Here is a 15,098-nt window from a genome sequence, read left to right on the forward strand (position 1 = left end):
CAGTGGAAAAGACACTCCAGAGAGACAGCATACATGAGTAATGGTCAATTCTAATCTTTCTAAATAGTTGTATGTTCCCTAGCAAATGCTTGTATTTTGTCAAAGATAGCTTTGTTCTGGATTTCATGCATTTTCATCACTGTGGGCACCTTCTATAAGTGACCCCATATACTTGGTTATCCTAGCTCTGCCAATGATGACTGGGTCATATTATCCTCCCTGGGATGCTCTCTCAGAGTGGGATTGTTTTTTCGACAGAGGCTTTTCTCGAAACATGCAGCAATAGGGTTTCTCTCCCAATGTCTAGTGTCATACAACATCAGATTTAATTCATAACCGAGGCTTCTTCATTCTGCTCACAGACATAATGTATGTTTTAGTTTATGAAGGTAATGAGCTGTCATCTCAGATTCAATTTCTTCTCAACTTTGGGTGGTTCATGATGTATAATCAAAATGTGTTGTTGAAAAGGTCCCGTCTTCAATCCCAGTCATGTTCTTGGCCCTCCCGATTCTTTCTTTAACACACTGGCTTCTGGTTTCCTTTTCAGCGATCCGAAGCATCTCCCCTTTCTTCTTCTTTAGCCTTTTCTGGCTGTTGGTTTTTGCAAATGGCATTAAATCAATATCTTGCCAATACTGGCCATGAAACAGTCACCTGCAAAATTAAAATGAAAGGTTATCCATCCATGTGCGAAAGCGCAGATTGGAATAGCATTCAGGAACAGAAAAGCAATACTCTGTGAATGAATACAAACAATTAACACAAGACTTATTTTCTGACCATATGGCAGAGAAGAATAGAGCAGAGCGCACAGGGTACCGAAGACCAGTAAAAGGTAAAGCAGATTTCTAAAGCCAGAGAAACAAATCAGTCACACAGCCACAGGTTGTGGCCACAGTGACATTTCTATATTTAAAAGAAAATTATTATGCAATGTTATTAGGATGCAATGGCCTTACTGCCCCCTCACTTGCCGTTCAAATAAACTAATTTCTCTTCCCTGTGTCCAACTATTCCTGGTTCACAGACATAAATAAATAATTTAACTGAACTCAAAGTGGAGAAAGGGTTGGTGATATTCTGTGGCACAGTTCATAATAAATGTAGCATTACAACTATACAGGGCAAGTGTTCAATCTTCCCCTCCTTTTGTCCACAACTACACAATGGCTCAGATTGAACAGATTGTGAAAGAGGTCTGGAACCTTCCAGTTACTTCAGATATGTGGATTCAAAGGACAGTTCTAGTGTTGTTGAAAAACCTGCTAGTCCCTCTATAACATATCATTGGTGGTTACCAGAGCCCCAGGAAAAACTAGGTAAGGGATGTGGGGAAGCAACTCTAGATGAACAACAGTGAGAACATGGAAAATAATATCAAATGGGAACAGTATAGCTGCCTACGTTAAACCCCAGCACACCAATAAGACAAAAGACTAGCAGTGGTTGTTACCATAGTACCAGCGAAGACTAGGTTCAAGGAAGACTGAGATAAGGAAAGAGATGCAGGAAGACACTCTGGATAAACTAGGAAAACAACCCTCAAGGATGTTGAAACCACATGGGGTATACTGGGTATGCCACCAGAGCCTCTCCCCCATCATTAGCCTGCTTACTTGGCTGATCTCTAAACACCCCAAGATGTTCAAGAAAGTACAGATGGTGAAAGCCAGGAGGGACAGCGGCAGTCTAAAAGGATTGCGAGTATACTGAGGATCACTATGTGCTGAAGACACTGCAGCACTTGGTCTGTGGGCATGTCCGGTATAGCGCTTGCAGATGAACATATTTTGATACAATGTTTTAAAGACGGTAATAACCACTCATGAGTGGGGAATCCAGGGGGTAGTGGTAAAGGGAGACAAAGCTGATGGGGAAAAAATTAGAAGGTCTTGACATTGTCAGGCAGCTGTGATGAAATGAGCCCATAGCGCCAAGATGGCAGCTGCCCTTTTTTTCATCTTAGCACACGGTGAACATTAAGAACATCAATCCTGAACAGATCCAAACCCAGTGATACATTTGCATGCACACACAGCAGAAGGTGGGAGCCATTTAGTTTCTGCTAATAGCCTAGGAGGGCCTGGCTGGCTTGACACCATCAGATACTAGGAGATACTTTTGAACTCCAAGCCAACTAAAGGCATACAAACATACCTACATGGCATTAGATTGGCATGCTTGAGAAAGTAAAAAGACAACGAACAAAATCATAGATGGCTAGAAACATTACTATATGTATTGTAAATGCGGTAAATGTGATGTGTACGGTGAGGGGTCAGCAATGAGCGGTGAACACAAAGTTGAAGTAGTCTCAATATTTGCCAAGTTTATTAAAATAGAAGGGGTTTGGAAAAAGGCCCATCTTGCCCTAACCAGGAGAATGCCACTTCCCATGAAAACAAAACTAAAATAAGTTGACCTTGTGTCCAAATGCATCTATCCCTCACACTAACATATAAAGTAAAAAAGGTACAATACAGTCTGATACATATGTGCAGTTTCAGCAAGACAACCCTTGTTTTCCAGGTTTAGTTTCCCTTCCCCGGAACGGTTTCAGTAAATGTAGAAATATTCTCTTTTACCAAAGTTCTTTTAAGGACAATGAAAATGTCTTTTCCCTGGTTACTTTCCTTAAGGTGACAAATAAAAATGATATTTTTACATTAAGGGTTGAAATATATTGAAAAAGAACTTTTGAGTATTCAGGAGGGTCAAAGAAAGAATTGTCAATTTTAAACACGGGCTTGGTATAACAAGGTTCTTTTCCAAAAAACTTTGGATTTCCTAGTTTACTCCCTTGCTCGAAATCCCTTCAACTGAAATGTCCAAGTTCAAACAAGACTCAATAGAACAAAACGTCTTGTCCTTCCTTTGGTTCACATAGATCCCCTGGTGTACTCTCCTGCCAGGTATCTTTTGCCAAAGAAGGTTCAACAAAAAAATAAAATAAAACTTAGATATCCTGGTTTATTCTCCTATCAGAAATATCCCCTTTTGGCTCACACAGATCCCTGGTGTACTCTGCTGCCAGGTATCTTACTAAAAAAGGTCCCAATATCTGATACTCTTATCAGGCCTCTTCACAACACTCAAATATCTTTTGAAAACTCTCACAATTGTACCTCTTTCAGCTCTTGGCAATGCTTCCAGGTTTCCCCCAATTGACATCTCATGTCAGGAGAATTGCAACATATTTGCCATATTGCTCTCTCTTTAATTCTATTTGGTTGGTACTCAAAACTTCTACTTTCTTAACCACGCACCTGTCGGAGCACCCCGGGTCACCATCAAATGACCAACTCACTGGTTTCTCCTGGCGTTTCTGACTCATAGTTTGCGGTAATGTCAGAGTTCTGTTATGGGTATGACCTCTGTAATTTCTCCGACCCCCTTTCATGTTCACTACTCATTTCACGGTCCTCGCTGGTCCGGGTACTGCTTTCCGTTGATGCTGCATGGTTGACAACCTGTCTGCAGTTGCTGATGCCTCTGCTGTCCATCTCTGGAGATTGATAACCTCTGTCGGGTCTCACGCCACTCCGGTGCATTGGGGTAACAGAAGGAAGTACCTCTTCTGTAGAATGGTGCAATCCCACGCATCTGCCTCTCTCATCAGTTTAGCTTTCTGCTGTGCACTCTCTGCAGCCCTACCTGGCTTCTTCACTTTCTCCTGCTCATTCTCCTGCTCGTTCTCGTTTCTCTTCCTCTCTTGCCTGCAGAGGTGTTTCTCGCATTTAAATGTCCTGCGCTGTTGATTAAAGGGACAACCACAAGAGTGCACATTACTATTGGCCATTTTGTTGATCCTCTAACTCTTCATTCCTCTTCTTCGTCCCAGTACTTCCATCATTCTGAGATTTTTAAGTCCCAAGGATTACCTCAATATTTTAAGTTCTGTTGTTGCACATTTGTATCTATAGAACAGGCACCATCATTAGCAGATGGTAACACATTTTAGAGGGGTTATATATGTGTGCTAAGAACAAAGACAATTCTGCTTAAAAGGTTCAAAGGGAAGTGGATTTAAGACCCTTTAGTTAAAGGGTTCTGTATAATGTTAGCAGGCCACCAGAAACTCAAGAATTCTAGTTTCTTCTTCACTGGTATGAAAAGAGTACCACCTTCCCCTCCCATGTAATCCACCCTCAGAATACCACCCCCAGGGTCAGCATCAGGTAGAGGCTCCCTTCCCCTGGCCACATGAGAGGAGAGCGTAGGCTGGGGTTCCGTGATGACTCCGCAGGATTTATCACAGTGCATATGCCCAAGAAAAAATGATACAAGTAGAAAATAAATTAGGAAAAGTATTTAACAGTCAGAAATTCATTAAATGTAAAAGTGATTTTGCGGTTTACCTCAGGGTTCTAAATTGAGGGGAAGTGGGAGGTCTTTAGCTCCTGCTTCTAGCCTAGGAGAGCCTGGTTAGCTAGAAAACAACAGTTACCAGGAGCTACTTTTGGCTCTCCAGACCAACTGATGCATTCCAAACATGCATATGCAACATTCATTTTGAGTATTTGAAAATGCTAATAAAGAAAAAATAGGACACATCTAGTACACATTTAGACATAATGAATCATAACTTAAGAGACAAAAAGTTAAAGTGTGCATCTCATGTGGAAGTTAAAATTGTGGTGCGCTGTGTACTAGCTCCTAGCTCCCCAGAGGTAGCTCCTGCCAACGGGGTGATGCCTGACAACCAGGAGCTGGATTTAGCTGCTCCTTAATTTCAAACCCTGTGTGCATGATAATTTATGTATGTAAGAAGTTGTATACAGGAAGACAATTAAGATGGAGAATCCATGAACACATTACAGCAATTAAGATAACAGACAATAAGAACCCATTATCAGTACACTGGCATCAATGTCATCAAGGAGAACAAATCATAAGATTAAGATTTGTTGGGATAGGAAAAATGAAACCTGATGAAGAGGTGACAAAGAAAGAATGTTGAGGTAACATGAAGCCACCAAAATCTTCTTCGTCCAGACAGTTGATTCAGGATTAAACAAAGACAAAGAATTACCTAATTTGATTAAACCAACAGGTGATGACGTAAGCATATACCACATTGCAAGAGTTTCAATGAATCTGTCATATTGTGGATCCATTATGATAATTTGGATAGAAATATTGCAATACTGCTTTGAAAAAGGGAATATTCCAACATGGTGGTGTGATAAATCAAGGACAGTACTTAATGAGGTATAATAAGATTAAAAATCAATAATATCCAAGGGATATACTAGTTACCAGATTAGCAGGGGCTGTAATGTGATATCCTAATTCATTATTTACAGACTTTCCATTTGCAATACAACTAAAAAGTATTAGAGTGAGGAGATCAAGAAAGTGCCATGGTTGGGGGCATAGTGGACAAGTACGATGGAACCACCAAGGCATTGCGTTCCTTCCTTGATTCATGTCTAGTGCATTTCACCTTCAAACCATACTATTTCTCTACACCCAGGGCTAAAGTAGGATTCATAATCGCTCACCTTTCTGGAAATGCTTTAGCTTGGGCAACTCCCTAAGTGAATTCGGGAGATCCACTCCTGGACAACTATGAAGGATTTGTGGAAGCCTTCAAAACTATGTTTGACCGCCCTGAACAAGTATACAGTGCTCGAGAGAAACTACTGGAGTTCCCACAAGGCAATCAAGATATGTTGTCTTACGTAACCCGCTTTAAGCAATTGGCCAAGGAGGCAAATTGGACTCCAGAAGCTTGTTTTACATTGTTTCGTCATGGATTAAATGACGAAATCAAGGATGAACTGGCCAGAGTGGCCCGTCCAGGTTCCTTCCAGGCTTTGTTAGATGTGTCCTTACAAATAGACTTCCGCATCCAAGAGAGAAAGGCAGAAAAAAGAAAGACACGGTGATTACCACCGAAGGTTCCCTTGGATTATCCTAGTCCTAAAGAAACAGCCTCCCCTCATTCTCCAGATCCTGAACCTATGCAACTTGGTTCCTTGCGGGGACCTATCTCTCCACAAGAAAGGATTCATCGGATCAACACTGGACTCTGTATGTATTGTGCTTCTGACAAACACCTCGTAAGAAATTGCCCAACAGCCCCACCTCGGCTTTTGGGAAACGCCAGCACCCGATCTTGAACGGAGCCCAGCTTCGGGAGAAAGGTACATGCTCCGATTCTTCTCCTTACGTGAACTGTCAACATTCAAATAGCTTGGTGATACTTCAGGTATTCTTGTCAACCGTCAATAGGGAGAATCATTCCATCCTGGCCCTGGTGGATTGTGGTGCTATGGGTATTTTTCTGGACCACAAGTGGGCTTTGAAACACCATATACCCCAAGAATCCAGAGAGATCATACAGGCTGTCGAAGGAATAGATGGGAAACCATTATCTTCTGGACCCATAACCCAGCAAACAATGGAATTACTACTGTCAATAAACAACCACCAGGAGACGTTACGTTTTGACATAATAAAGGCAGCGCATTACCCGATGGTTTTGGGTATGCCCTGGCTCCAAAAGCACAACCCATATATCAACTGGGCAGCCGGTTCTTTGTTTCTAGGCTCAGAATTTTGTCTGTCCCAGAATACGATGCTACCCATATCCGCAGAAACCCAGGCTTCCGAACATTCATCTAACATTACCCAGGGACCTGAGAAATACCAACAATTTTTGGATTTATTCTCATCAGCTATTGTTCAATCATTACCTCCTCATCGTCCTGAAAACTGTCCTATCGACACTGAGAATTCTGCAGTTATACCATTTGGAAGGATGCTTATACTTTCTGAACCCGAGAAAAGAGCTCTACGTGAATACCTGGACACCAACCTCGCCAATGGAACCATTAGTACTTCTAAGTCTCCTGCGGGGGCCTCATTGTTTTTTGTGCCCAAGAAGGATATCAAAGAACTCCAACCCTGCCTGGACTACCGGGGTCTTAATCAATGCACCCTTAAGGATCGTTATCCGTTACCACTCATCTCAGATATCTTGGAAGCGGTGCCGGCGCTGTCATTTTTACCAAACTTGACTTGCAGGGCGCGTACCATTTGATCCGTATAAAGGAAGACGATGAGTGGAAGACTGCCTTCAGGACACCCTTTGGACATTTCGAATATTTAGTGATGCCATTTGGTCTAGCCAATGCTCCAGCAGTTTTCCAGCGCTTTATGGACAGAGTTTTTTCAGACATGCTATTCCTTTTTGTTATTGTTTATCATTTTGATTTATTCCAGTGATCCCATACTACATCAAGAACATGTGACTCTGGTCTTACAACGCTTGCAAGAGAATAAACTGCTGGCCAAGCCCGAGAAGTGTGTTTTCCATGTCACTACTGTTCATTACCTGGGGTTCGTTTTAAGTCCTCAAGGAATAGAAATGGATCCTGCCAATATTAAATCTATACTTTCGTGGCCTGACCCTACATCAGTAAAACAGATACAATCCTTCCTGGGACTTTGCAAATTTTTATAGGAAGTTCATCCCTACATTTTCTGCCATAGTCCAACCTATAGTTGCATTATTGAAGAAAGACATACCCTTCAACTGGTCGACGGACCAAGAGACCGCCTTTCAAGAACCAAAACAAAGATTTACTCAAAGACCCATCCTGGCTCAACCTGACATCAATAAACCCTTCCTGGTGGAAACCGATGCCTCGGACTACGCCAGAGGCGCAGTCCTAAAACAAGAATCCGAGGACAAGGAAGAACATCCCATTGCATATTTGTCTCGAACCTTGAATCCTAGTGAAACACAGTCAGTATTGAAGAAGGAATTGCTCGCCATCCAGCAGGCTTTTACAGAGTGGCGTCATCTACTCTTGGGTGCCAAGTTTCCTGTACAAGTACAAACAGATCATCAGAATTTACAGGTCCTTCAGTCGCTGGAGTGTAGAAACAGTTGTCAGGCTCGTTGGGCCTTCTTTTTCGCCAAATACCAGTTTCACATCCACCATGAACCCGGTACAACCAACATAATAGCTGACGCACTATCCAGAAGTCCTGATTACGAACCTGATGAAGCCCGTGCTTTTCCAAAGATGTTTCCCGAATCTGTGTTCATTGCCCAGGCCAACTCTCTATTGGATAACATCCGCACTGAGACCCCACTGAGACCCCACTCTCTGAACTCTGGAAGGAATACACGAAGACTAACAAATGGTTTCTCATTGCCAAGGACGGTTACCTCTACAAGAACAAGTGTCTGGCTATACCTACACAAACCCTAAGAACCAAGATAACAAACCTGTCATAATACCTTCCATTCCGGGCATCGGGCATTACGGCTACTCTTCGACTCATCCAGAGAAACTTTTGGTGGCCTAGAATGGCTGATGATGTCAATGCATACATCCAAGCCTGTGCTGTCTGCAGTCAGAACAAGTGCGACAATAAAAACGAGCTGGTCTTCTTCATCAACCTGCATTGCCAGACCGACCTTGGGAGGTAATTGCCACCGATTTCATTGTAGAATTACCTCCTTCCAAAGGCTTCACAACCATTATGGTTACCATTGACCTGTTTACCCATATGGCCAATTTAATTCCCTTGGATAAGCTAACATCGGCACAAGAAATGGCAGGAATTTTCTAGAACCACATCTTTAGATTACATGGCCTCCCTTCCAAAATCATATCAGACCGTGGACCTCAATACATTTCTCAGTTTTGGAAGTACTTGTGCCAAATGTTGGGTATTCAACGAGCCTTGTCTTCAGGATACCATCCTCAGACCAACGGGATAACCGAACGAGTAAATCAGACCCTAGAACAATACCCACGATGTTTTGCCTCCCAGGTCCAGGATGATTGGTCTGTTTTGATTCCAGTAGTTGAATTTGCATACAGCAATTCTGACCACTCTGCCATTAAGACGAGTCCTTTCTTTTGCAGTCAAGGATTCCATCCATCTGTTCTGCCAACACTCCTGCCTCGCTCCACCCCGGTTCCTTCGGTTGATTCCTGGACAGAGCATTTGGTCACTGTACATAAGGAGGTGAAAGGACATCTAGAAAAGGCAAGGATGGATGTTAAACGATATGCTGAGACCAGGAGGAGACCTGTTCCTATGTATGCCATCGGCGACAAGGTCTGGCTTTCCTCTAGACTTTTGCCTCGACATCTACGACCCAACAAGCTGGCCCCACGATTATATGGGCCTTTTGAGATAAAGGAGTTCATTAACCATGTGGCATTTCGACTTCAATTACCAAAATCCTGGAAGAAGATCCATCCCGTTTTTCACACGTCTTTGCTGAAACTCTATTCTCAAAACACCAGGACAGCTCTACGACCTACCCCTGTACTCATCAATGATCAAATCGAATTTGAAGTTTCCAGGATATGCGATTCCAGATACAGAAGAGGTCGACTGCAATACTTAGTGGAATGGAAAAGCTATCCTCCCAGCAAACAAACAAGGGAACCTCTGTCCAACATGAATGCCCCCCATTTGCTACGGAGGTTCCATCTAACCCATGCAGGTAAACCAGGTGGATCACAGTTTAAGAGGGGGCATGCTGTCATGATTCACTGTTTCCGTCCCTTCTGGACTACATGGTCCATCAAACACTGCAACACCCTTTCTAGTATACTCCCAACATGGCTGACGCCACTACGACGTTCCCTGTCTAGTGTTTCAACTAACCTGCCACTTCCTAGAAAACATACGCACCCCCGCGGCTCTGCGCGTCTCAAGGCTACCTTTCCGAAGTGTGTGTCTAACTTCCCTTTACTCCCGTGCTACTCCCTGGTTTAGCGGTTCCCAATTCCTTCTTGGTAATATTCGGTTCTGCCTGCGCTTACCGTTTGTGGAATTGTTCTTACCGCCTTCTCCTTGGCCCTTGCTCGGATCCGTACTGCACTCGTACTCTGCCTTCGGTATTGTATGAGCCTTCCGATTCCTTCCTGGTTCCCAAACCCTTCCCGGACTCAGATCTATACCTTCTTGATCCTCCCTAGGATACTGAACGCCTGCATCTCTACGAGACTGGTACCCTACCTGCACGCTGGTGACAGAGGACACTCGCCCGTGTCTATACAAGTCCCGAACCATCAGAAAGAAGGAAAAACCTCAGTAGAACAAGAATTCAAAGGATAAACAGTGTGATTCAAGGCGAAGTGTGACAGAGGCATGCATTCGCTCGGGGCAGCAAGGCCTTTGTACAGCCTGGTTCCCGATCAAATCTGGGGTTAGGCTGGGGGTGTTTTGGCACCCCCGTTATTCCCCCTGTACATAAATAAACTGTTGTAATTCCTGCTGGAATGTAAAGCTGATATACCATGAATAGGCTACAAGCTATTTCCAGCACTAATTTGCAACTTTCATGAATAAGCTGGACCTCCATGTTAATACTTCTACATCTGAAGTAATGGTGTGTCTTGGGAAGAAAAAAACATGTAAATTCCCCAAACATATAGTGTGATGAATTGGTCATACCAAGGGTGTCCCATTTTGATTATCTTGGGGTGTGTTCAATGAAAAGTTCAATGGGCAGGCCCATGTACAAAAACAGGTCGAGTGATTAAACAACTGGTTGGCTGCATTCATAGATTAATGAAGCAGCATAAACAACAACCGCTTCGTATTGTGGAAAAAGTGTACAATTCCCGCATCATAGGGGCAATTAAATATGGTGCTGCAATTTGGTGGTATGGAGATTTGGGCATGCTGCAAAAAGAGGAAAATAGGTTTGATTGCTGGGCCTACCTATTTCAGTGCCAAATTTTGCTTCTCAAAAAGAGATTGGCTGGGCTTTCTTAGAGGACCAACTGGTGTTGGAGCCATGTAGACTATGCTTACGCATATGGTCTAATCAAAAGGCGGGGCTCACACAGACTTGCTGAAGCACCTAATGGGCAAAAAGGGTACCAACAATATAGATTGGATAGAAAATGTAAAGAATATTTTGGGCAAAGTGGGTGCTAGTAACATAGTCAATGAACCTGAACAAACAAGAAAAGAGCAGGTGTTGCCAATTGATAAAGAGTCTAACAGAGTGGGCAAATGACACAAAAGAGATGAAAGAACAAATAGTGAACTGATGAGAATATCGTGAAATAATATAAAGGAGTTTCTCATCTGGACGAATTGTAAATATCAAAGAGCACTAATTACAAGAGAACATTTTGGATGCCTGGAGTTGGGCGAGCTCCGTAGTCGGAGATCAGGTTGGGAAGTTGAAGCTAAATGTCCTATGTGTGATGCTGGGCTAGAGGACATAGTTCACTTCCTATTCTTCTGTCCAGCTTATTGTGATCAGAGGAAATAATATTTGTTACCATTGTTCATAGGAAGAGGCTTTTCTTGGTATAGGTGAGCATTGTACTATCTGCTGAACGTATCCCCGCCCGCTATAGACTGGAATCTGTCGCTATATTTAAGAATTATCTGGCGTATACGTGAAAGGGGCCTAAAACGGAGTACATGTGTCTGAAAGCAATGAATGAACTTTTTGAGTTGATTTGAAACTTTTGTATAGCAATATTTTTTATCAAGTTTTAATGCTTTTCTTTTTTTTTTTAGATTGGCTGCAGGGAAAGTTTCTGTATATTTAGTACTTGTTTTTTTACAAACTGAGTTATTCTATTAGTTATCTATATGGTTTTTATCTGACATGACATGAATTTATGAATGAACTATGACTGTATTTAAATTGTTTAACTTACTCCGATTGTGCTTAGTGTCATGAGACGGTTGTACATGTATCTTTTATGGATCCCTGTTAATCCGAAATAAAGAATGTAATTACTTACTGTCGGTGATCCAATAACCAGAATTTCTGTCTTGTCTCCATTAAGTTTCAGCAAGTTATTTTTCATCCATTCTCCGATATCCGCCAATCAGCCCCTCAAATGGACGCCAGCTCCTTTCGGGTTCTGATCTACTTGCATAATCAATTGGGTGCTGTGTGCATAAGAATAAAAACAACACCCGTGGGAATGAATGAGACCAGCCAGTGGACAGGGGAAAAGCCTGCTGTTACCAACAGGTAACCCACGTGCACTCTTAACAGAGCCAGTCCTTCAAAGTAATGTCTGAATCCTATTGAGAAAGTCACTATGCCTATTTACAATGCACAGTTTAATTACATATGTAGTAAATAATACATGATAGCCCAAACCTTGGGCGATAACAAGTTTTGTGCTCAAGGTACAAAAAAATATTTAGAAACAAAAACAGGTGTTCAGTAGTATAATTTAAACAATTGGTACAGCTTAATGGTACAAATCAACTCAAGTGATTTTCCTTAAATGCCAGAGGACGAACATAAACATTGAAAAGTAAAGGAGAAATTGCAGACACCTGAGGGGCCTCACAAGTGAGAACAAAAGGAGCAGACCTGAAAAGGGGAGAGTGGGTGTCTGAGATCGCTCTGACAAGAAAGACTTGAACTAGTGAAGTATCATGCCGGAGACTCCAACCTCACCAGGATGGCGGCACAGGATAGAATGGTTGATGGTATCAAAAGCTGCGGATAGATCCAGCAGAATCAAAAACCCAACCCCACCCTCGTCCAATATGAATATCAACATCAGTGAGGTCATCAATAACTGACACTAGTACAGATTTGGTTGGATAGAAACAAGAGCATGTAGAAATAGGGGGACGGGAATTGTGTTATGAACATTTGATGGATGGTGTTTTAAATGTTCTTCACAATTGTATGTTTTAGGTGGTGAATTCAAAATGATGTCAACTGTCAAGATTTGAGAAGTACCGATCTTCTGTTTTTGTCAAGAAATGTGTATAAGGTGCACATATGTTGTTTCTGTCCTGATGAAGCCCTTGATATTTAAACTAAGAGGAACATAGAGAGGTGACAGAATCCTGTGAGATGGCTGAAACATGCAGTGTCGATGATTTTGTATGTTTGAAAAAGACCAGTAACTAGGAGTTTATGCTGATGACCAAGTTTAAAGTTGACCAGAGAACTAAGAGAGTGCCACCTATCGTTTTATCTCTAGTGATATTATAACACAACAGATATCCACTAGGTTGATTAGTGGAATTGTTTTAGAAGAGGCCATCAATGTTTTTAAATATATCTGTAAATAAGGTTTGGTAACCCGAAATATGTTGTTGGGAGGTTGCACTTTACTAACATGCTGAGCACTTTCATTGACTTTTTCTTTTAGAAAAATATTATGTATGTGTCTTGATGTTGGTTTACAAAATAAATTCATATGGTGACAAACACTATTGGAACAAATATATATATATATATATATATATATATATATATACTTGTTGAAATTGTCTTATGGTCCCAGAGTGGTTCTCTTAAATGTATTGAGATGGTCATCATGGTGCTATCATGTTATTCGCATTCTACCGGAGTGGGAGGATACACAATCTTGTTTCGGTCCCCTTGTTTTTGGCACCTCACTGTGATACAACTTCAAAGAGAAACACTGACCAAAAGAGCAGCATTCAGATAATGCCCGTTACTGCAAAAAAACAGGTTACTTGTTACACGATGGTTCAGTGTGGTAGTTGGGGTCTTCCAATCAAAACGAGGAGGGGTGGAGATTTACAATTTTTGCTTCACATATTTCTACAATGGTTTATATATTTGACAAGTTGCTTGGTTATTACTGAGTCTTTTTCAAGTTAACTATTTAAACAGAATTTTTCGAAGCCAAACATATGTGGTCTACCTACTAATATCCAGACTGGTCTCAAATCCTGGCTACACCAATTAAACTAAAGTGTGTTCTCCTGAGCAACTGCGAGCTGACCGGTAGGATTTTTAATTTGGGCTACATTAAGTCTTGTTTTTGCACCAATTAAAGGATGATCTAATAATTTTTATAAAAAAACGTGTGTGTGGTTGTGATAAATTAAGACCAAAACAGCAATATTCTTTTTTGCACATATGGCAACATGCTAAACTACAATGCTATATACACCCCCTAATCCCTTATATGCTGGGGTAGGGCACTGGCAGAGTTATGAATAGTTTATTTTTTATTTATAAAGCGCACAAGCAGCCCAAAGGCATTGTGGCGCTGTCACAATGGTTTGCTGAGTACAATTATACATGGTTAAACTATGCAGTAGGGTTTAAGTACATTTATATATGGTTACAGTATGCAGTCAATTTCGGTAGAGACCATACAGGTACCTGGTGTGTGTTTATTTGCATTTTTAAAGCACTCACACAGCCCGCGGGCATCGAGGCGCTGTTACAGGAATTGTTTTTTTAGTTGCGTAATTGTTTTTGTCTTAGTTGCGTATTTAGAACGCGCTTAAACAGCGCGGACCCAGGGATCGAACCTGTGTTGCTTTGCGTCGTCTTGCTTCCATGGCGCGCACGTTGCCGCTGAGCTATCCTCCCGGGACTAGTTTAGTTAAATAGGAGGGTTTTCGGGGGCCTTCTGGAATGCACAATGGACAGTTGTTGGCTTTGCTAGGCGTGCACCGCTGACAGCAACACATTTCTGTTTTTTAACATTTTCAAACATAAGCTGGTATGTTTCCCAAACGGGGCAAGAAGGGTAAAACCAAAAAAAACAACAAAAAAAAACACTCTGATGAAAACTGAACCACAAGAACCAACACTACAAAATACTGACTATCATGCCCTACTGCAGGCAGTTAACAAGCCTAGAGAGCAGTCTGTTTACCGTCTCGGTCGCCTCTGGGTAAAGCTAGAAAGGACAGGCGACGTTTTGCTGATACTAGGGAGAATGTACCAGAGTATATAAAACCTCTCACCATCGGTAAAATCTCAGGAATAATTTTAGGATTGCCTTCGAGATTTCTGTCTTCTGCTTTGCGCACGTGTAATAGAGAGCAGTGTCCTCACTCTCTAAGGGTCCGTAAAGTCTCGCGGGAGAGGAGACACCAGGTGCTGTCTTTGAGCATGTACTCGAGATTAGTGTCTCTTGTATTAAGCATGTGCAATAGAAACCAGTGCCCCTTCCGCAAGGTCTCTGGAGAGGATACACCTGGCGCGATCTCTGCGCATGTCCTTAAGATCAGTATCTTTAACAATACGTATGCGCAGTAGAGACTAGTCCCTCCTACGCCCTAAGGTCTCGCTGGCGAGGATACACCTGGCACGGTCTCTGAGCATGTCCTCAAGACTAGTG

At 42.1% G+C, this 15,098-nt stretch overlaps 1 long non-coding RNA gene across 1 annotated transcript; it reads right to left on the reverse strand.

Moving 5' to 3' along the window:
• Positions 1-304: 304 nt before the first annotated feature.
• LOC138489268 (uncharacterized) lies at positions 305-14,814 on the reverse strand. The gene is made up of 3 exons (XR_011274767.1): positions 14,722-14,814; positions 11,757-11,907; positions 305-657 (listed from the first exon to the last, which is right to left on the reverse strand). It is a non-coding gene; the product is annotated as an uncharacterized lncRNA (long non-coding RNA).
• Positions 14,815-15,098: the final 284 nt, after the last annotated feature.

This window comes from Ambystoma mexicanum, chromosome 9 (assembly GCF_040938575.1).
Source record: "Ambystoma mexicanum isolate Mex_15411 chromosome 9, UKY_AmexF1_1, whole genome shotgun sequence".
NCBI lineage: Eukaryota > Metazoa > Chordata > Amphibia > Caudata > Ambystomatidae > Ambystoma > Ambystoma mexicanum.